We start from the raw sequence: 22,298 nt of genomic DNA, 5'->3' as shown, positions 1-22,298 counted from the left end.
CTAAGATCCGACACACTGCTAATGAACACGTATGCCACTATGAAGACCCATAACAGTCAAAATTTTTAAAAAGAGAGAGAGAGATGCAGCTATTAGGTCACCAATCCAGATTGATTTTCTCACTGCTGTTTCGCTGAAAGGTGGAAATGAAAGTCGCTCAGTCATGTCCAACTCTTTTCGATCCTATGGACTATACAGTCCATGGAATTCTCCAGGCCAGAATATTGGAGTGGGTAGCTGTTCCCAATCTGGGGATTGAATCCAGGTCTCCCACACTGCAGGCGGATTCTTTACAAGCTGAGCCACTAGCCCTGACCTGTCTATTTACTAAATGCCATGATATCTGCCAGGTGGGCAGAGTTAATCTCCCAGGCTCCTGTGAAGACGTCTTCTGGCCTTCATCATGTTAGCAACACTGACCTATGCCTTTGAAGGAGAAGCGGTGGAAACTGTTAACAGCGGAGATGAGAGAAGCCTATTCTTGAGAGGTGGACTTTGGGGAACCCAAATCACAGAAAACTTTATGTCAACGCTACGGAGCATGCTCTTTTTCTTTGTAAGAGGAAGAAGAAATCCCATTTCTATTATGCAGTCAGGAAATTGAAGATGTCTATCTCCAGATAACCCACTGCTTGTAGTGCGATTTCAGATGGAAACTTGCATGTAGAATGTTTTCCTCCTGTCTGTCCTGGTGTTTCTGTCACTTCACATTGACTTTTTGGTTTTTTTTTTTCACTCTCTGTAGCAAATAAATCAGAAAGTTAATAGTTTTGTTGATTTGTTGGAGTGTTTTTTCCCCGCCTTTAAAAAAAATAATGAAAAGAATAGATTTAAAGAGGGGGAGGGGGAAACTGATCCCAGCGTGTTAACAACTCCATCCTGGTTTCAGGCTGCAGTCATGCCAACTGTCTAGTAAAGAGAGGAATTCCAACGTAGCAGAAGTCATAAAATCTTCTTTAAAAGCACAAATATCATGCAGGGAAGAAACTTACACCCTTGCACCGGGACCAGGAAGGTGGGGGTGGTACGAAGGAAAATGTGGACTGGAGCGCTGGGGATTAGTGATCACCACACTGCCTTGGAGGATCTTCCACCAGAAGCAGCTGTTGCCCTGACCCAGAGCCTTCTCTTCCTCTTAATCCATCACCCGGAGGATTTTACAAAGATGTCAGCTATTATTTGAAGCTATCTTCATTGTTATTCATATGACAAAATATTTATCACTGACCAACTCTGCTTTTTCAAAGGGGCTGATCTCCAAGATGGGTATTTGGGAGTTTCTCACCAGCACAGCAGCAGGCTCAGGGCAGGCCAAAATGTGACTGCCCTGGGATACAGACAGGTGGATACAGGGAAGAAACATGTGCTGCCTGTTCACCAAACCACGGTTATCTTATCCGTTCCCAGACCCCAGAGCCAAGCCTTTGACAAGAGTCCCCTATCTGGATTTCTAGATCTCATAATTGACAAATAATTGACTTGCCTTCCAATGAGGGTCAAAGCTCCCCCCAGTTACCACCCCTGGCGATGAACACAGTGGGCCAAGTGTTCCCCAGGCAGCCGGGAGGAATCCTGTCCGCCCAGCAGGCCCCCACTCAGTTACTCCAACAAAAGGCAACCGTTGAATGCAGAGAAAAAGTCAAGCGAAAGAGCTCGGATCCTGTGACACGAGGCATTCAGCAGCCAGATTGCTTTCACACAATCACTCAATATCTCTTGATGATGGCCAGACTGAGACGGGGGATCCGTTTGCCAGGTACCGCTCTGACGCTGGGAGCCTGTGGGCTGGGGGCAGACTGCAAAGTCAAATTCCTGTTTCCGAATACAAGCGCTTCTCGAAAACATCCACCTCTTTGACGCACTGCAGAATCCTGGGAAAAGGAGCCGGCAGAGCAAGAGGGCAGGGCCCCACGGAGGGACCTCTCACAGTCTCTACCCCCTGATGGGCTGTCCCTCTTCCCTTTCCCTGAAAACTCTGCTCAAGGGAAGGAGGGGGCCGCTTCTGGGGAAGTGAAAGGCAGTAGCAGCGGCTGCGGCGGCGGCAGCCCAAGCCACCCCCTTCACACTTGAATGAATTAAACGCCCAGATACAAAGACGTGTATTTCATGTCATCTGCCATTTCCTCCGCCCTCCCACCACCCGAGCTGTATGTAAACATTACAATTTCCCCCCCTCACCACTTTCGATTTAATTGTATTCCTAATTGAAAATGAAAATTAATTTGCTTTTGATCAATTCCAGGTGGCAGATCAGCCGGCAATGGTAGCAGAGCGTTTGTTCCCCTCCACACCCAGCCCCATTCTCTGAGTGACCACACACACGTGCCCATAAACACCAGTCTGCAGGGCTGTAAACAGGCAGTGGCTTCTTTCTGCACAAGGTCTCCTAGCTCCTAGTGTCTCTCATCCCTTGGCTGATTGGCACCATTCAATTTTTTTTTTTTTTAAATAAAAGATTTACCAAAGTGACGATACTTGTGGAAATCAACTGCTGACAGACTTGCAGAGTTAAGTACATAATTAAGGCTGTGGAAATACAGATGTTGAACAATGGCGGCTTACATCAAGATGTATGTGGGGATCAAAATAACCCGGCATCTGGTTTCTTTATCTAAGTACCTTTCTTACGGTTTGGATCTTAATTTTTTACAGTTGACAGCAGTGTTATTTGAGCCACTCAGTGGCATCTGGCTGCTAGGGGAAAGCAAAAAAAAAAAAAAAAAGAAAGCAAGCAAGGAAGAAGGGGGGAAAAAAATCTCCATGCACTTTAATTAATTGTGGAGAAATTACATGGTCCTTCAACCGTGTAGTTTGTCATCGGCACACATTACAGATTTATATTAGATGTTTCTCCACAGTGTCAGGAATAATTAAAAGGGGGTACGAAATGATGCCAACCAGCAATGCTTTACATCAGTGGTGAAAGTTTTATATTTATTACAGCCAAACAATTTTAGAAGAAGATGTCAACTCAGAGGCTTGACTGTGCGTGGAATACATATCAGGCTGGAGGGGAAGCCAAGGCTGCAAGAATAATGGGAGAGCGCTCATGTTTACTCTGTCAGGCCAACCAGAATTGGTGTGGCATGCCAGAGTTATTAAGGACACGGCATCCCCTTTTTAAATCCTAAAAACACTCACCCCAAACAATAAGTAACATATGCCTTTTTTTTTTCCCCCTCTGAAATGATCTGCATCCAATGGTCCTTTCCAATCCTAATAAGAACAGAAAGGCCAACTGAATGCAAGTCACTTTTTTTGCTCAATTAATTTGTGCTGCACTTCTGGCTTGGAGAGCACTGGTAGAATTACTTAGTAAAAAGATATCAAAACAACTTCTGCCTTCATTGAGTACACGATTACAGCATCCCTGCCAGGGCTTTCCGTGGAGGGGGCCAGGCCCAGACAACAGCCAGCATGAATGGTGATCACCATCCTGTATCTTAGCTCCCTTATTCCTGGTGCCATGGAACAAACCTGGGCCATATTCCTTTACCTTTTCTAGAGATCACGGCCAAGGGCTACATTTAGAAGCCAAAGGTCACAAAAAAAGCTCTTAGAAATGGCCCACGTCAAAGGGCGCGATCCTCCTCAGGACATAAATCTTCTGGTTAATTCTTTCGAAGGACCAGACTTCCTTTTGTATCAGGAGTTCATCAGGCAGCACATTACGGGGCGATGATTAGACGCCCTCAGCCTTCATCATGGGTCTTGCAGGAGAGTCAAATAATCCCCTAATATGCAATGCCTGTCACTTCTTATTTATTAGCTTCTTGCCCTGGATATTTTCATAATTTCCATTTAGCTCATGTGGCCCCAGAAGCGGGGGACTTTCTGGGAATCACAGCCTCAGGACATCTTCACCTTTGCTCGCAGGGACTCAGAGGAGAGCACTGGGCCAAACCAGGATCCTCTCCTCAGTGTCTGTGGGTTTACACGGCGGGAATCCTCCTCCCCGAAGCCCTCACGATGTATGGAAAATGACAACAGAGTCCTCAGAGCGACACAGGCCTCAGAGAATGGCCAGGAGGGTCTAACAGGGAGAACTGGCTTCTCCCACAAATAATGGCTTCCCTGGTGGCTCAGATGGTAAAGAATTGGCCTGCAGTGCAGGTAGACCCAGGTTCCATCCCTGGGTTGGGAAGATCCCCTGGAGGAAGGAACGGCAACCCACTTGAGTATTCTTGCCTGGACAATCTCCATGGACAGAGGAGCCTGGCGGGCTACAGTCCATGGGGTCGCAAAGATTCAGACAAGACTGAGCGACTAACACTTTCATAAAGTAATATCTTCAATGGTGTTTAATGATTTCATAACAATATCCTCAAATGTATAGTGTTTTAAAATTTTCAAAGCAGTTTAGTAAATATGATTTGATTTTACTAATCCTTGCATAATTCAATGTGGAGGTACCAGAAGCAGGAGAAACCTCTGTGCGTTCTTCAGTCCTAAATAAAACATACACCTCACCCATTTTTCCTTTGCTGAAAAGTCTGTGTTTGGTTGTCTAAAGTATTCTCTGGACTTCCAACACAATTGAAACTTCATCCTGTGGCCCTGTGTCCTCTCTGACTATTCCCATCTCCTATCGCTCTGCCTTGAACATGTTTCAGACCTCCTCCTCTTCCCCTAAGACAGCAAGCCCAATCCTACCTCAGGAACTCTGACTTACCAGGGTCCCCTCTGTTGGGAACACTAACTCCATGTCCTTACGTAGATGTCTCTTTCTTGTCTTTCAAATCTCAGCTCAAATGTCACCTCTCAGAGCAGCTTTCTCTGGCCCCTCTAAAGGCCCACCCTTCTACCCCCATTTCCTAAATCACTCTCTGAAATGATCTTCTTTTTATATTGTTGTTGCTCAGTTGCTAAGTTGTATCTAACTCTGCCACCCCATAGACTGCAGAACGCCAGGCTCCTCTACCCTCCACTATCTGCCAGAGTTGGCTCAAATTCATGTCCATTAAGTCAGTGATACTATCTAACCATCTCACCCTCTGTTGCACCCTTCTCTTGCCCTCAGTCCTTCCCGGCATCAGGGTCTTCTCCAATGAGTCAGCTCTTCACATCAGGTGGCCAAAGTACAGGAGCTTCAGTTTCACCATCAGTCCTTCCAATGAATATTCAGGGTTGACTTTTTCTTTAGGATGTACTGGTTTGATCTCCTTGCAGCCCAAGGGACTCTCAAGAATCTTCTCCAGCATCACAGTTCAAAAGCATCAATTCTTCAGTGCTCAGCCTTCTTTATGGTCCAACTCTCACATCTGTACATTACTACTGGGAAAACCATAGCTTGAACTATATCGACCTTTGTTGGCAAAATGATGTCTGCTGTTTTATAGTTTATTAAAGTTTATTCAGGTTTTTCCATTATTTTTACACAGAAAAACTGGAATGAACTTTTTGGCCAACCCAATACTGGTTTAAAACTGGTCTCTACTGCTGACATGTCAGTACTAAGAGAGCTTGGCAATATACCACTTCAGGGAAGATTTCCCTATGTGCTTAAATGATTAGTCTCAAATAATCTATGTGTCAAATTTTTCTTTAATTCCGTAGAAAGTCTTTAATCTGGTTAGCATAACTGAAATTTTGACCATGTCAATGACTTTTCTTCATCCCATTTGGGTTTCAAAGGCACAGACGGAACCTCTCTTTTGGCATGACCCTAATGGAATTAACCAAATGGAAAGAGATGTTGACCTGAAATCACTGTTATTGGAAAGAAAAGAATCTGAATAAAAGGTCAAGTCAGTGCATCTTGTGTCTCTAAAAGGATTATTTTAAACTCATTTCCCCCTCCCCACCCCCACCCCCTTCACTGTTAGTATTAAAGCAGTTTGCTCACCAGGTTTGAACTCTGATTTGAATTGAGGTTTGCAGAGGCTCAACCAATCCCTGCTAAATGCAGCTTCAGAGAGGCCCAACTAAGTGCAGCTGTGGCCAAGGTGAGACTCATGCCTAGCAGGGCCCTGTGGGACTCCAGGGCACGGAGGCCTTTTTGTTCCCCGTTTCTCAAGAGCAGGAATCTGGCCTCCATGACCTTCTGAGTTTCAAAGGGCAGCACAGTTGCTCATCAAAGGGGAAGCAGCAAGGAAACCACCTGAGGCAGAGTTCATTGAGATTAGGAGGGGACCACCTGGGACCCTGCACACACCCTAATCTTGTCAGCAAACCCCACCCTTTTGCAACTGCAGAACAAAGAATCCAAGACTGTGACTGCCTTGAGTCTTATCACATACTCCTGCCTGACTATATAACCTTTCCCTACTCACCAAGGACCGCTAATACTGTTAGTCACTCAGTCGTGTCTGACTCTTGTGACCCCATGGTCTGTAGCCTACCAGGCTCCTCTGTCCATGGGATTCTCCAGGCAGAAGTCTGGAGTGGGTTGCCATTCCCTTCTCCAGGGGAATCTTCCCGACCCTGAGATCAAACCCAGGTCTCCTGCACTGCAGGCAGATTCTTCACTGTCTGAGCCCCCAGGGAAGCCCAAGGTGCAGTCCTTGAGGCACTAGCTTACTATGTTTCCCCTTGCCTGACAAAGGAATAAAGCGACTCTTTCCTCTTTCTTTCTCCTCCATAACTCTGTCTCTGTATTTCTGTTTGGCATTGGGGCACAGAGAGCCAAGATTTTTGGAAACAAGAACTGTTGGCTTGTGGACTTCCCTGACCCTGGAAGATTCTGAAACAGTTTATCTCAGATGGGACTTGAACTCATGTGCTGGGACTCAAACCCAGCCAAAACCCATGGTACCTACCTGGTTTAAGGAACTAATGAAGCTCAGGTTCTTCATACTGAAACTGAAACTGAAGTCGCTCAGTCATGTCCGACTCTTCGCGATCCCATGGACTGTAGCCTACCAGGCTCCTCAGTCCATGGAATTTTCCAGGCAAGAGTACTGGAGTGGGTTGCCATTTCCTTCTCATGTCTCATTGCAAAAAGAATTCAGTGAGAGACATAGTGATAGGTAAGAAGTAGATTTATTCAGATTCAGAGAGAAGCACATTCCACAGAGTGTGGGCCATTGCAGAAGCCGAGTGCGGCCTAGAAATGTGGCGTGGTTAGTTTTTACAGGCTGGGTAATTTCATATATGACTTCCCTGGTGACTCAGACGGTAAAGCATCTGCCTACAATGTGGGAGAACCAGGTTCAATCCCTGGGTCGGGAAGACCCCCTGGAGAAGGAAATTGCAACCTACTCCAGTACTCTTGCCTGGAAAATCCCATGGATGGAGGAGCCTGGTAGGCTACGGTCCATGGGGTCACAAAGAGTCAGACACGACTGAGTGACTTCACTTCACTTCACTTTAGTGAGCCAGGAGGATTATTTTTGGGAAGGGGTGGAGATTTCCAGGATTTGGGCCACCGCCAACTCCTGGTCTTTGGACAGTGCCTTGGAACCGTCATGGCGCCTCTGGGTCAGTCATTTCACTTGCTGGTTGAGGATCAAGGTCTAGTCTTGTCTGCCATCTTGCTCCCATTTGATTCTCATCAGTTTATGTTGTGTCCCTGGGCTATGTCATTCTTTCAAAAGTTGTGCCCTGTCCCTTTCCCTCCTTTACAGTGCCACATGCTGTGGACCAACCAAGCCCGTGTGCTAGAAGCAACTACTGAAGCCCGCATGCCTAGAGCCTGTGCTCCACAGCAGGAAAAGCCACCACAGTGAGAAGTCCGCACATCGCAACAAAGAGTAGCTCCACTCACTGAAACTAGACAAAGTCCCCACAAAGCAATAAAGACCCAATCCAGCTAAACTAAAAGAAAAAAAAAATTAAATAAAGAATCGTTGGCTTGTGCTTCAAACAGCAGGTATCAATGGCAATCTTGCATGCTGAGGGCTGGCCAGGACCAGAAAAGCAATTAGAACAGGGAAATTGGAATCCAACCAAGAAAACAAATATCTACAGGAAGTGAGAGGCCTAATTGACTAACTGACTAAAAATCTCTGGAGAGATTACAATTAGGATCCATCCCTGACATTTGCACTTCCTGAGGACTCCGTTGGTTCACCTTTATGACTCCTCATGGTACCTAATGGGCTTCCTTGGCAGCTCACCTGGTAAAGAATCTGCCTGCAATGCAGGAGACCCTGGTTCAATTCCTAGGTGAGGAAGACCCCCTGGAGAAAGGATAGGCTACCCACTCCAGTATTCTTGGGCTTCCCTGGTGTCTCAGACGGTAAAAAAATCTCCCTGCAATGTTGGAGACCCGCGTTCAATCTCTGGGTCGGGGAAGATCCCCTGGAGCAGGGTATGGCAATCCACTCTAGTATTCTTGCCTGGAGAATCCCCATGGACAGAGGAGCCTGGTGGGTTACAGTCCGCAGGGTGTAGCCCACCCTATGGACTCGGACATGACTGAGCCACTAAGCACAGCACAGCATAGTACCTAAAATATTAAGCACTCAAGATAGATGTGGTGGCGCGAGTCTGGAGGACGTCTTCCCTATAAACTCCATGAGGTCAAGGTCCTGTTTCTCCAGTACTCAGCACGGTGGGAGGTAAAAAAGTTTGTTGAATGAAAAGCACAGATCAATGAATAAATCCATCAATGAATGAATGGGCCAGATCATTCCTATGGGGATAAGATGCTTGATAATCCTGTAAAGGTGTTGAAATTTCTCTTCCAAACTCTACATAGTTTCTTTCCAGATACTGAAATATCTTTCATTCTCTGCCATCCCTCTGTATCGACTCTGAAACAAAGACTGTCCTACTTTCAGAGAAGCAGAGGTGCCTCGGTGGAGGCTCCTGACAACCTGCCCTCTTCATCAAATTCATTAAGCACTACCTTCATTAAGCCCCAACCACACAGCACTGTTAAATGTGGTAGAAAGAGCCAGAAGGAGCAGGTTCCTGGGGTCTAAGAGCTAATGGATTAAAAGCACCTGACAGGTGTGGGATATGTAGTGTCAGCTCGCCTCTTGATCCCTTCCCTTTACTTCTCATGCTCCTTGACAATCTGGTTTGCCCTTTTCAAGTAGAAGAAAAGGAGCGTGCAAGCAAACGGCCCCCTTTCCAAGGTGCGCCCTCCAGCCCTCACAAGCCCTGCTGGCTGTTCTAGTTGTCCTGTCTTGCTTTACACATGGACTGCCATAAGGGCAGATTAAAAATCAGATGGTGTCTAATGGGTTGCATTTTCTCCCCAGAAAGTCAGAAGTAGACAGCAAAGCTTGGGGGTGGGGTGGGGGGAGGGCAGTGGAGAGGGTGGAGAAGGCCTTTTCCAGGTGAAGGGCAATCTTTTTTTTTTTCTGTATTTACTGCTGCTTTGGGTCAGTTGCAGCATGCAGGATCCTCGTTGTGCTGTGTGGGCTTCTCTTATTTATGGCGCACAGTCTCAGTAGCCCCTCAGTTTGCGGGATCTTCATCCCCTGACCAGGGATTGAACCTGTGTCCCGTACATTGGAAGGCAGACTTAACCAGCGGACCACCAGGGGAGTTCCTGAAGCACAATCTTGATGCATCTAATTTCCCTTGCAGAAAGCACTTCACTGGGAGGCCACTGCAATGAGAGTCCCCTATCTGGATTTTGACCAAACTTTTGCCTCTACAGACCTGCAATGTTCCACGCTTCTACCACTTCTGAAACCCAGTGGCTCTGAAATTACATGATGAGAGGTTCTTCCCAACTCCTAAATCCTGATTCTACCAGTGCTTGAAAATATCCTCTGATGGCTTCTGATGATGGGCCATCTTCCTGGGGCCAAGTCTCTGCTTAGACCCTAATTTAATGCAGCTGGAGCCACAGCGATGAGGATTTCATTTTTGATGTGTTCACTGTTGGAATAAAGATTCCAGTGGCTCCGAAAAATACAGCATTATGTTAGGGCAAGTTCACTTCTGTGAGCAAGAATACAATCAGAAGTAGGGTAGGTTGTCTTCTCATTAAGTGTACTTTCTAAAATACTAAAAATAACAGCAGTCTTAAGGATAATTGAAAGTTACACACAATACCACCATTCTAAAAAACCTAGCTGGCATTCACACGAATATTTTTACATACTTTTGAACATAAAGAATACAGAATCATTAATTGGCTGTTTTCATTGAATGGTACATCATAAGCATGTTTCCATGTTTCCGTCTTGTCTTCACAAACATTACCTATGTTTTTGCTAGCATAAAACAGTCTATAAAAACCTAAAACAAACCATCTATTAAATAAGGGACTATAAATATAAATGCCTTGTAATCCAAAAATTTCTAGGCAATAGGAAAAAATAACATCTGAAGTATGTGTAGCTGTGACACAGCAGGAAAAAATTGAATAAAGGATATATTAGATGATTTTGCCTAAAAGCGTGCACACTGGACACCATTCCCTAGCTTTAGGACCTCTGGGAAATTAATCACTTTCTCTTTGCCTTCACTTTTTTATCCCCCAATGAGACACAGAGGGTAGGGTTGGGTGAACTTTAAAATCCTTTCCTGCTCTAAAATTTTATGTTCAGGCCTTAAAGTAACTCTATTTTGAGGGATACAAGGAACTATAGATACTTTGACGTACTCCGTAAAGAAGTGGTACGATGGAAATACACTGGATTGCCTCTCGAACACGTGTGGCTTCAGCAGTAGGATCCTGGCGGCCATGTCTGTTCAGGGCGGCCTCACAGTCCACCACCCCCAACCTCCTGAGCCAGAGTGGATTATTCCAGAACTGGCAGCCATCTTTCAGTCAGTCACGCGGATAGAGATACAGCAGAAGTTGATTTTGCGAAAGAAGGGAGCAAGCAGACACGTAGGGAGATGCGGAAATCAAAGACAAAAATCTTCCCAACTATTCCTAAGATCGGGTTTAATGAGATCTTCTGAATCGGTCACAGAGTTCTTCCAAAACAATCGTGTCCCTTATTTCACTGGTATATATCCAACCTAGCAAAAAGCACTCAGAGTTAACAATCCTCATTCAGGGTCCTCGGTATTTCTACACATCCACCCACCTCCTGGTAATTTAAACAGAAAAAAAACAAAACAGTATTATTTGTTCCCATCAGTAGAAGAACAGAGGCGATGCGCTTGTAAAAACCCAACAACACAGGACTGTGCCGGCGGAGCGCAAGCTCAATGCACAGGCTCCTGCTTAACACAAAGACTACCTGTTAATTATTTCTGACCCCAGAGCTCAACTTCTGTTTGACAGTGTGGGAAACCACAAGAAGGAGCTAGAACTCTCAAAACTTCAGCATTTTCAGTGAACCCGTTTTTGAAAGAGCTTGAGAGTTCAGGGCAAAAAGAGACTCTAGGTTTTTAGTTTTGATCCTTGGATCTATCTTTATGATTCAGGGTGCCTCTCAATTCATTGTCTTCAATGCTGGGGACTTGGATTCCCCAAGAATACCCCAGAAGTGGATACCCCAGAAGTGGGGTCGGGTCTTTTGGTGGATTTCCCTCCATACAGCCCTAATGAATGCCCTCTTATAGATGCAGAGATGCTAACAGAGACAGGCAATGTGAAAGCTGGGAACTCAGTCCACCCAGAATATTGGAAACATTAAAGAGCTACATGTTAGATTAGGACTAATGTAAATTCTGAACACTGAGGGGCAATTTGAACCTAAAAATAGGATATACAGCTGAAAACATGAGCTTTCTTTTGTGCTCTGCCTTAACCCACCCATCTATCTGCAGGTCTCATCTATCAAGTATTTAAACATATACCAGAGATACTTCCTTCAGTCCTTGGGGGAAGAAGGCAAGGAGGAATTGGCTCCATATGAAACAATGTGGTTTTATTACGCTGCTAAATTAAAGTTTCACAGCCCCTGGATGTGATAACTGTGTGTGTTCATTACACCATCTCCACCATACCACACCACCACCAAAAATCCCAACTTCAAAAGCAAGAAATTGAAAAGGGAAAGAAACGTATTCGACATACATCCAGCACCCAGGGATCTATGTACAACCGAGGCTTGATTTATTTAAGAGGGAAAAAGTGAGGGGAAGATACAAAGAATCTGACGATTCCAGTTACTTCAGGACAGATGTAAAGAATATGCTTGGGTTTGTCTGCCTCAGAACTTTCCCAAGGTTTCCCGTAAGTGGCAAGAAGCTGCTTTGTTAAAGACCCTGAAAAGCCCTCGTAACACACTGGGGCAATGATCTACAATTAAGTGTTCTCTAGTGGGCCTCAGCATGACAAACCCTAATGGCTCCAGAGGAGCCCTTAAAACCCACCATGTCAATGAGCTCCCCCAAGCATGGGGATTTAGAGTTATGGATTAGACCTCTTAACCCTTCTCCTCCCCTCAAAATACCTTAAAGACCCTTCTGTCCCAGGGGAGGAGCTGTTAGAGCCAGTGTCTGGTTAAGAGATCTTTGGGAAGTCACATGTCGACATGGTTCCAGGACATCTAATGAAGACTGCGCATTCAGCTGAGACCTCCCCCTTCATGTTACTGTAAGTCAGACTGAGGGGTCAGAACCACAGCGACCCCACCAAAATGAAGAAAAGGCCTCACAGTGGGTCTCACTTCACTTATGGATGTGAATAGCTATGTGGTCTTGGAAAGACACCTGTTTTCTTGGTGCTTTAACTTTTGTACCTATCAAGGACTAACTGGCAAGTTATCTTGCAAGTCTGCATTCAGGAATACCTTAAAAGTAGATGATCTGACTAAAGAGAACATCTGTTTTACAGCCAAAATAACAAAATGGACACATCAGTTCCTGTTCCATCAGTAAGGTACTTCCTGCTATCAGTCACTTTGAGAGATATGTGAGTTCTTTCAGACCATAAGGGAAAAAATTGGAATCAGCTCTGCATTTTCTGACCTCAGTGGTTACCGTAACACACAAAAAATGATATTAAGTGGGTGATTCCAAGCTTTGTATATTTAGAAAGTGTTAGCACTAGTTGTACAGTCATGTGACCACATGGACTGTAGCCCCTCCAGGCTCCTCTGTCCATGGAATTCTCCAGGGGAGAATACTGGAGCGGGTTGCCATTCCCTTCTCCAGAGGATCTTCCCGACCCAGGGATTGAACCTGGGTCTCCTGCATCGCAGGTGGATTCTTTACCATCTGAGCCACCAGGGAGGCCCATATTTAGAAAGGTGATCATATATTATTATTTTGAAAGGGATTTATTCCAATTATGTTTTGCTGGAGACTCAGTGTGCTTTGTCCTCTACACAGCCACTAATACAATACCTGTATTAGACTGAGAACCTGATATAAGTGTAGCTACAGACATCAGCTTATTACTGGAAATTATTTCAAGCCAATTTATGTGAAAATGTGAACTATGATTATAAAAAAAAAAAGTATAGCTCCAGAAGAATTAGAGAAACTGCAGTGGCTTGAAAGCAAAGCATTAACGACCTTTTTATGATCCTAAAATGACTAAAACAGCTCTGTTACCTGGTCTTATGTTCACACCATCCTATTGGTCTCGAAAGCTCGGTTCATTCCCCACCTGTGGCTACGCAGGTTCCAGGGTGAAGTGCCAACATAGCACAGCATTTGGGAAACTCTGAGGATAATGACTGCAAGAGAGCTGGAAATGATTATGTCCTAATAAAAGCTCCATCCTCCCAGGGTGCTCATGCCAATGGGCTATGCTGAGACGGCAAGGTGAAGTACATTTTTTTTGGGCGGGGGGGAGGCCCAAATTTTCCATCACTCTTTCCTTTTTCTTATATAGTCAGGGAATTCTTTTCATTTTAGGATCATAAAGCTCTTAAGCTCTCATTTTAAGATGGAAAAGCGACGGGATCTTTTATTAGAAGAGTGCTTTCTTTCCTTGTTACACAAATGTCTGCCTTCCCAGAGAGAGGAAAGCCAATATTTATTGTAAAGTCTATTTAAAAAGGTGATTTCACATATACCACCTCTCGGTAACGGGGGAAATAGCCACCCTTAATTTTGTTATTTTCCGATTTGTAAATGGTTTCAGAATTTGGCCAGCACGGCTCTGGCCCTCAAAGTGTCAGGGGGCCTGTGCCACAGACCTTGGACCTTCACCTTTCAGAAGTGATGCTGAGATGGCTAAATTGTGGACAGGGCAGCACGAGACTGAAGGCATTGTAAGTGAGACACTTGGAAAGTTGTAAGGACCTTAAAGGCCACCGCCTATTAAAAAGTCACATAGTCTGGAGCTCACAAGACTTAGATGTTTCTGATGAACGTGGAATTTTCCCTGTTCTCTGAAATGGGGTGAGTGCAAGTTTCATAAAGACAGTCTTCAACTAGACAACTGTCTGCACTCAATTCAGTCTTTAGCCCGGATCGATTGGGTTGGCCAATAAGCTCGTTCAGGTTTTTCCATCACATCTAATGGAAAAACTGGAACAAATATTTTGGCCAACCCAGTAGATTCCTAGGTCAAGGCAACAGCTTTGGCAGGAGGTACAGGGTTTTTCTGCTCCATTTCTCCTCACTCTTCAAATTTGAGGGTGTCACCCCAGAGATTTCCCGGCCCCACAGCCTCAACTTCATTGCTCCACTAGACAGAAAGCAGCCAATTCTTCAAGCATTACAGAGGCCAAGTCACATGATTAGAAGAGCACTTGTTCTTCACAGACAACAGAATCTCGGTTATCAGCTAAAAAAAAGGCCGTTGGTTATTGACAGGTCATTGGTCAATTTGTCAGTTTCTGAGAACCAAGGTGATATGAGTTTTAACCTAAATAGGAACAAAGAGGGAAAATCTGGCTGTCCACTGGTGGTAGAACCACCAAACCCTTAATCACAAGCCCCCGTAAGAAGACAGTTTAAGGTGATTACTAACAATGCAATAAAATATCAAAATCATGAAAACATCTGGCAATCTGTTTACTGTCCATTACTGGCTTTGTACTTTAAGTATTCTTATAGCTCAGGTTGCTGAGTTGACATGAAAATTAAAGTAATTCTTTGTAGGACAATTTCATAATTTTCTCAACCAGGGGAATGTCAAGGCAGTGCTTCTTTCTTTGCATTGTAGGTCTTATCAATAGCTATTCACATGGCTGTATCCTTAAAACTTCTCCCTGTGCTTAAGCTAAGTGTTGGCATGTACAACTTGCTTCCTCTAAATGTCTGTTTACTGCTAGGTTTGAAATCGAGAATCACCCTTGACTCTGTCCTCTTCTTCATCTCTGTAAATAATTGGTTATAAAATTCTCTCGTAAGTCCTTTGAAATTTATATTTCCCTTCTGTATCACTGCTCTGCAGAGTACATGTCCACATCATGTTATTTCAAGAATCTTGCTTTCCTCCAAATACATCCCTTTAAATAAGAACAACCCAAATCCATTGTATACCTGCCACCAAACTAATCTTTCTAAAATACTAATATCATGAGCATCATGTCACACTTAGCACTGGAAGCCTTTGACGGCTTCTCAGAACTCAGCCATCTCTTAGTATCTCCTACGTACTTGGTCTAAGTTTCTGAAACTTTCTATTTTAGCCAGAAAGCCCAACGCATCGAACCTGGTTTATCCTAGGTTCTCCTGACCCTCCTAATGAATTCTACCTAATTGGAATGACCTCTCTTCACCTGCCTACATCTAACCCAACTTGAAAGCCAACTATTCCCCCAAAGTCTGATCAACATGGCTTGAAATGAACCCATCAGTGAACCTGGATCCTGCTAATGAAATGACTATATTCTGGGTCTGTGAGCCCCACTGGCATCTTCTCAGAGATCTGTGAGTTTTATCAGAATTTTAAAATTCTATGCCTTTGTGGGCTAAGTTGCTTCAATCATGTCTGACTCTTTGTGACCCTATGGACTATACGGTTCCTATAGATACCAGGTTCCTCTGCCCATGGGATTCTCCAGGCCAGAATACTGGAGTGGGTTGCCATGCCCTTCTCAGGGGGATCTTCCTGACCCAGGGATCAAACCCACGTCTTTTACATCTCCTGCATTGGTAGGTGGGTTCTTTACCACTAGTTCAGTGATAATCTAAAATAATTATTTTACAAGTTACATAGACCAGATTTCTCTTTAGCTGACATTTTGAAATTGAAAAGCATCTTTATAGAGTTAGTACTTAATATTATGGGGATTCAGAACTGGCATCTATGAGATTTGACTATTAGAAGGATCTGAGAATACTTTTCTTCTAAGAGAAATCTGTAAATGCCTTTGACAATCATGTGTTGTCATGTGACATATCTTCACTAGTATTATCTTGAACTGTTATTTGAGTCCTTTTTTGTTGTTCAGTCGTCCAGTCATGTCCGACTCTGCAACCCCATGGACTGCAGATCAGCAGGCTTCCCCGTCCTTAACCATCTCCCAGGGTTTGCTCAAACTCATGTCCATTGAGTCCATGATGCCATCCAACCCTCTTATCCTCTGTCACTCCCTTCTCCTCCTGCCTTCAATCTTTTCCAGCATCAGGGTCCTTCATGTTTCTGTCTTATCTTCCAAAATAGATGGAAAACTCTCTGGGGACAAGGATTATGTCTTAGTCTTCTTTGGGTTTTGGATGTACCAAATCTAATCTTGCAAAGAGCAAGTGCTTGGTCAAAATTGGTCGTTCTCGTTTTGACTATGAAGGGCTGATCTGGTCAATGGATTCCCTGATGGATTCCCCTCTGATCCATCGACACTGGCTGCTGCTGCTGCTGCTGCATCACTTCAGTCGTGTCCGACTCTGTGCGACCCCATAGACCGCAACCCACCAGAGGGGAATAAAACAGTGAGGACAGTTTCACCAGCTATCCAACCGAAAATTATGGAAAGGAAGTACTCAAGCAGTCCAAATGTAAGTACTTATCTGCATGAGGTGAGCCTTATCTGCACAAGGGCTGCATTATTTGAAAACATTTCTTGTCCAATCACAGGGCTCCTCAATGAAGCTTTTTATACCACAAAGGCTTTCATTATTCCTTTCTTCTAATAAAACAACAAAAATCAAGACCATTTTGAAGCACTTGTTTCTCATAACTGGTGAGAGGTACTAGAATTTTTTAAAAAGGTGGTGAATCTGAGTTATTAAAGTTTCTGGTAAACCCTTAATCTATGTTAATTGCCTGCTATTGTACAGAGAATCCTAGAAGTACTGTCCATCTCCCACATGATCAGGGTGGTCCTGTGTGTCATCCCAAAGACTTCATTAGTAGCAAAATGAAGCCAGGAGATGTCAAGGAGACAGGATTAGAAGGAGCAGAGAACCTCAAAATGGGATTTTCCCACTTGAGGACTGAGAGAGGAGTGGAAAATTAATTGGCTCCTATCCATACACAGTGCATCATTGATTACCTGAAATCTTTTCTCATGCAAGTATGTAGACTTGATATATATGGATTTACCGAGTGTACTCTATCGTGTTAGTTAAGGACTCAGGCAGCAATCAACAGAGAGGCTAGCACAAATGAAGCCATGGACTAATTTATTAGAAGAAAGAATATTGTTTAACCAGTGCCTTTCCCATTGTTGTCACCTGCAGACAGGAATGGGATCAACCAGAGAGGTCCAGGACACAAGATAGCTGCTGGGATGTGAACTCATCCTGTGGTCCAGTGAATGTCATTCTTCACTAGAGGAAGAGACTTGTGTGGTTTCATGAAGAGAAAAAGATCAAAGTTGAAAATTGGTTGGATTTTACACTGCAGATGGGTTATTGCAGCCATGAAATTACAAGATGCTTACTCCTTGGAAGGAAAGTTATGACCAACCTAGATAGCATATTGAAAAGCAGAGACATTATTTTGCCAACAAAGGTCCGTCTAGTCAAGGCTGTGGTTTTTCCAGTAGTCATGTATGGATGTGAGACGTGGACTGTGAAGACAGCTGAGTGCTGAAGAAATTGATGCTTTTGAACTGTGGTGTTGGAGAAGACTCTTGAGAGTCCCTTGGACTGCAAGGAGATCCAACCAGTCCATTCTAAAGGAGATCGGTCCTGGGTGTTCTTTGGAATGAATGATGCTAAAGCTGAAACTCCAGTACTTTGGCCACCTCATGCCAAGAGTTGACTCATTGGAAAAGACTCTGATGCTGGGTGGGATTGGGGGCAGGAGGAGAAGGGGACGACAGAGGATGAGATGGCTGGATGGCATCACTGACTCGATGGACATGAGTCTGAGTGAACTCCGGGAGTTGGTGATGGACAGGGAGGCCTGGCGTGCTGCAATTCATGGGGTCACAAAGAGTCAGACACAACTGAGCGACTGAACTGAACTGAACAGATAAATACATAAGTAAATTCTGACACATATTACTTCTTCAAAGATCATTTTAAAGAATGTGCAAGGGTTAGGGAAGAAAGTAGGCAGTTAAAGGAACCAATGATGAACTTCTTGTAAAACAGCCTGCCCTATGGCTCCCATCTCAACTAACAAAAGGGGATAGGGAAGGTAGTTTTAGGAAGAAAATGACTAAGTCAGGGCAAGTGAGGGAGCTTCTCTTCCTCTGGGAACTGTTCTTTGTTCAAGTGTTACTGTACATTCAGCATGAAAGTTAATTAACACACAGAACACTGCTGCCTGGAGCACCTTATGTAACTTCGTAATTATGTGTGTGCTTAGTCGTTCAGTCGTGTCTGACTCGTTGTGATCCCATGGATTTAGCCTGCCTGACTCCTCTGTCCCTGAGGATTCTCCAGCAAGAACACTCAAGTGGGTTGCCATACCCTCCTCCAGGGGTTCTTCCCAACCCAGGGATCAAACCCAGATCTCCCGCATTGCAGGTGGATTCTTTACCATCTGAGCCACCAGGACTCGGGTCTCCTGCATTGCAGGCAGATTCTTTACTAGCTGAGCTATCAGGGAAGCAACTACATAATTATACCTGGAGTCTAATTAGGTAACGCTCCACTCTTCCTTGTCTCGGTCATCTCTCAAAGTGTGACTAGCATTCATTTAGGAAGCCTTGTGACATACCTGGGAAATTGAAAAGTTGTCACTTTCAACATGTTGGATACGCTAACAGCGTAAATGAGCTTTCCCATATGCCTTTCATGTAGAAACTGAAACCTTGAGAGTTTCATCTTCCCGGATGCCTTTAGATTTTCTTCTGGTGTTTCATAGATTCCAGAACAGCATGTCAGGAGAATTCCATTTTACTCAGGCCATCACTCATTGGTATTTGTACTGTTATTTATTTAACTTTCATAGGATGAATTAATATTGTTAACATTAACTCAGTGTTGATGGAATTCTGGGAAATTAAAATTTTTTTCCCTTAGACTTCTCTGGAATTTCCCAAACACTTTACAAGGAAATATCTTTATATTTATCTTTATAAAGATATATACATCTAGATAAATACATGTATTTATATATAGATGATGCTGTTAAAGTGCTGCACTCAACATGGCAGCCAATTTGAAAAACTCAGCAGTGCTCACAGGACTGTAAAAGGGTAGGTTTTCATTCCAATCCCAAAGAAGGACAATGCCAAAGAATGTTCAAACTACTGTACAATTGTGCTCATTTCTCATGCTAGCAATATAAAGCTCAAAATCCTCCAAGCCAGGCTTCAACAGTACATGAACCAAGAATTGGTTCAACAGTACATGATCCAGAAGTACAAGCTGGATTTACAAAAGGCAGAGGGACCAGAGATCAAATTGCTAACATCTGTTGGATCAGAGAAAAAGTAAAAGAATTCCAGAGAAACATCTACTTCTGTGTCATTGACTATGCTAAAGCCTTTGTGGATTATAATAAACTGTGGAAAATCCTTAAAGAGATGGGAATATCAGACCACCTTACCTGCCTCCTGAGAAACCTGTTTGCAGGTCAAGAAGCAAGAGTTAGAACCATACAGGAACAAAAGACTAGCTCAAAATTGGGAAAGGAGTACATCAAGACTGTATATTTTCACCCTGCTTATTTAACTTATATGCAGAGTACATGATGTGAAATGCTAGGCTGGATAAATCACAAACTGGACTCAAGATCGCTGGGAGAAATATCAATAACCTTAGATATGCAGATGACTCCACCCTTATGACAGAAAGTGAAGAGGAACTAAAGAGCCTCTTAATGAAGGTGAAAGAAGAGAGTGAAAAAGCTGGCTTAAAACTCAACATTCAAAAAACTAAGATCATGGTATCCAGTCCCATCACTTTATAGCAAATAAAAAGAGGAGAAAAAGAAAACAGTGGCAGATTTTATTTTCATGGGCTCCAAAATCACTGTGACTGCATGATAACTGCAGCCCTAAAATTAAAAGACATTTACTCTTTGGAAGAAAAGCTATGACAAACCTAGACAGCAAATTAAAAAGCAGAGACATCACTTTGCCACAGGGGTCCCTCTAGTCAAAGCTATGGTTTTTCCAGTAGTCATGTATGGATGTGAGAGTTGGCCCATAAAGAAGGCTGAGCACCGAAAAACTGATGTTTTCCACCTGTGGTGCTGGAGAAGACCCTTGAGAATCCCTTGGACAGCAAGAAGATCAGGTGGCCAAAGTACTGTAGCTTCAGCTTCAGTAATATACACAGTGTAACTTGCTACTTTGGGATTTTATTTCAGAACTTAAAACATTGTGTACAACAAAATACTAATCTACAACAAAAGCTTTCATTTATACTATCAAATTGAAAAAAAATGTACAAGCTATGCTGTAAATTACTCCCAAGTACGTACAACTCAGTCACATAGGGTACAGATTTTAGTGACACACGACGTGACAAGAGTTGTAATCAATAAAGGTTAACAACAGATTCAGTTCAGTTGCTCAGTTGTGTACAACTCTTTGTGACCCCATGGACTGCAGCACACTAGGCTTCCCTGTCCATCACCAACTCCGGGAGCTTACTCAAACTCATGTCCATCAAGTCGGTGATGCCATCCAAGCATCTCACCCTCTGTCATCCCCTTCTCCTCCTGCCCTCAATCTTTCCCAGAATCAGGGTCTTTTCAAATGAGTCAGCTCTTCGCATAAGGTGGGTAAAGTACTGGCGTTTTAGCTTCCGCATCAGTCCTTCCAATGAATATTCAGGGCTGACTTGTTTAGGATTGAGTGGTTGGATCTCCTTGCAGTCCAAGGGACTCTCAAGGGTCTTCTCCACACCACAGTTCAAAAGCATCAATTCTTCCATGCTCAGCTTTCTTTAGAGTCCAACTCTCACATCCATACACGACTACTGGAAAAACCATAGCTTTGACTAGATGGACCTTTGTTGGCAAAGTAATGTCTCTGTTTTTTAATATGCTGTCTAGGTTGGTCATAGCTTTTCTTCCAAGGAGCAAGCATCTTTTAATTTCATGGCTGCAGTCACCATCTGCAGTGGTTTTGGAGTCCCCCAAAATAAAGTCCAACACTGTTTCCACTGTTTCCCATCTATTTGCCATAAAGTGATGGGACCAGATGCCATGATCTTAGTTTTCTGAATGTTGAGTTTTAAGCCAACTTTTTAGTCTCCTCTTTTACTTTCAAGAGGCTCTTTAGTTCTTCACTTTCTGCCATAAGAATGGTGTCATCTGCATATCTGAGGTTATTGATATTTCTCCCAGCAATCTTGATTCCTGCTTGTGCTTCATCCAGCCCGGCATTTCGCATAATGTACCCTGCATATAAGTTAAATAAGCAGGGTGACAATATACAGCCCTGACGTACTCCTTTCCCAATTTGGAACCACTCTGTTGTTCCATGTCCACTTCTACCTGTTGCTTCTTGACTTGCATACAGATTTCTCAGGAGGCAGGTCAGGTGGTCTGGTATTTGCATCTCTTTAAGAATTTTCCAGTTTGTTGTGATCCACACAGTCAAAGGCTTTAGCTTAGTCAATAAAGCAGAAGTAGATGTTTTTCTGGAACTCTCTTGCTTTTTCAATGATCCAGTGGATGTTGGCAATTTGATCTCTGGTTCCTCTGCTTTTTCTAAATCCAGCTTGAACATCTTGAAGTTCACGGTTCACGTACTTGTTGAAGCTTGGCTTGGGGAGAATTTTGAGCATTACTTTGCTAGCATGTGAGATGAGTACAATTGTGTGGTAGTCTGAACATTCTTTGGCATTGCCTTTCTTTGGGACTGGAATGAAACTGACCTTTTCCAGTCCTGTGGCCACTGCTGAGTTTTCCAAATTTGCTGACATACTGAGTGCAGCACTTTCACAGCATCATCTTTTAGGATTTGAACAACGGATTATGTCTATGTTTTGTCTGACTATCATTTCTAAGTGATATCATAAATTACCCAGGAGATTTGTTACTTGGGCTTGGCCCACCTTTGTTATCAGGTGAAAATGACAAAGGTAATGCCATGTTCCTGAAACTCTAGATGCCATGAACAGGAAGTTCACAGGAGCTGAATCCCTCCTAAGGTATTCTGAAAATTGGTGGGAGGTGAAGAAGGATTGGGGGCAGTGAGAAGCAGAAGTTAATTATCTGTAATGCCTAGGTCCACTGC

The 22,298-nt window shown here is 43.8% G+C and overlaps 1 protein-coding gene and 1 long non-coding RNA gene across 12 annotated transcripts in view; both read right to left on the bottom strand.

The window, feature by feature from the left end:
* FTO (FTO alpha-ketoglutarate dependent dioxygenase) overlaps window positions 1–22,298 on the bottom strand; it is a 422,958-nt gene that overhangs the window by 64,710 nt on the left and 335,950 nt on the right. The window lies entirely within an intron of this gene.
* On the bottom strand, window positions 1,739–5,978 carry LOC147353227 (uncharacterized). The gene is made up of 2 exons (XR_015145482.1): window positions 5,846–5,978; window positions 1,739–1,785 (listed from the first exon to the last, which is right to left on the bottom strand). It is a non-coding gene; the product is annotated as an uncharacterized LOC147353227 (long non-coding RNA).

Source organism: Bos grunniens, chromosome 18, assembly GCF_055505025.1.
Source record: "Bos grunniens cultivar Pamir isolate PY7600 chromosome 18, Bosgru_T2T1.0, whole genome shotgun sequence".
Classification (NCBI taxonomy): Eukaryota; Metazoa; Chordata; class Mammalia; order Artiodactyla; family Bovidae; genus Bos; species Bos grunniens.
This window is presented reverse-complemented; position numbering and strand designations above follow the sequence as displayed.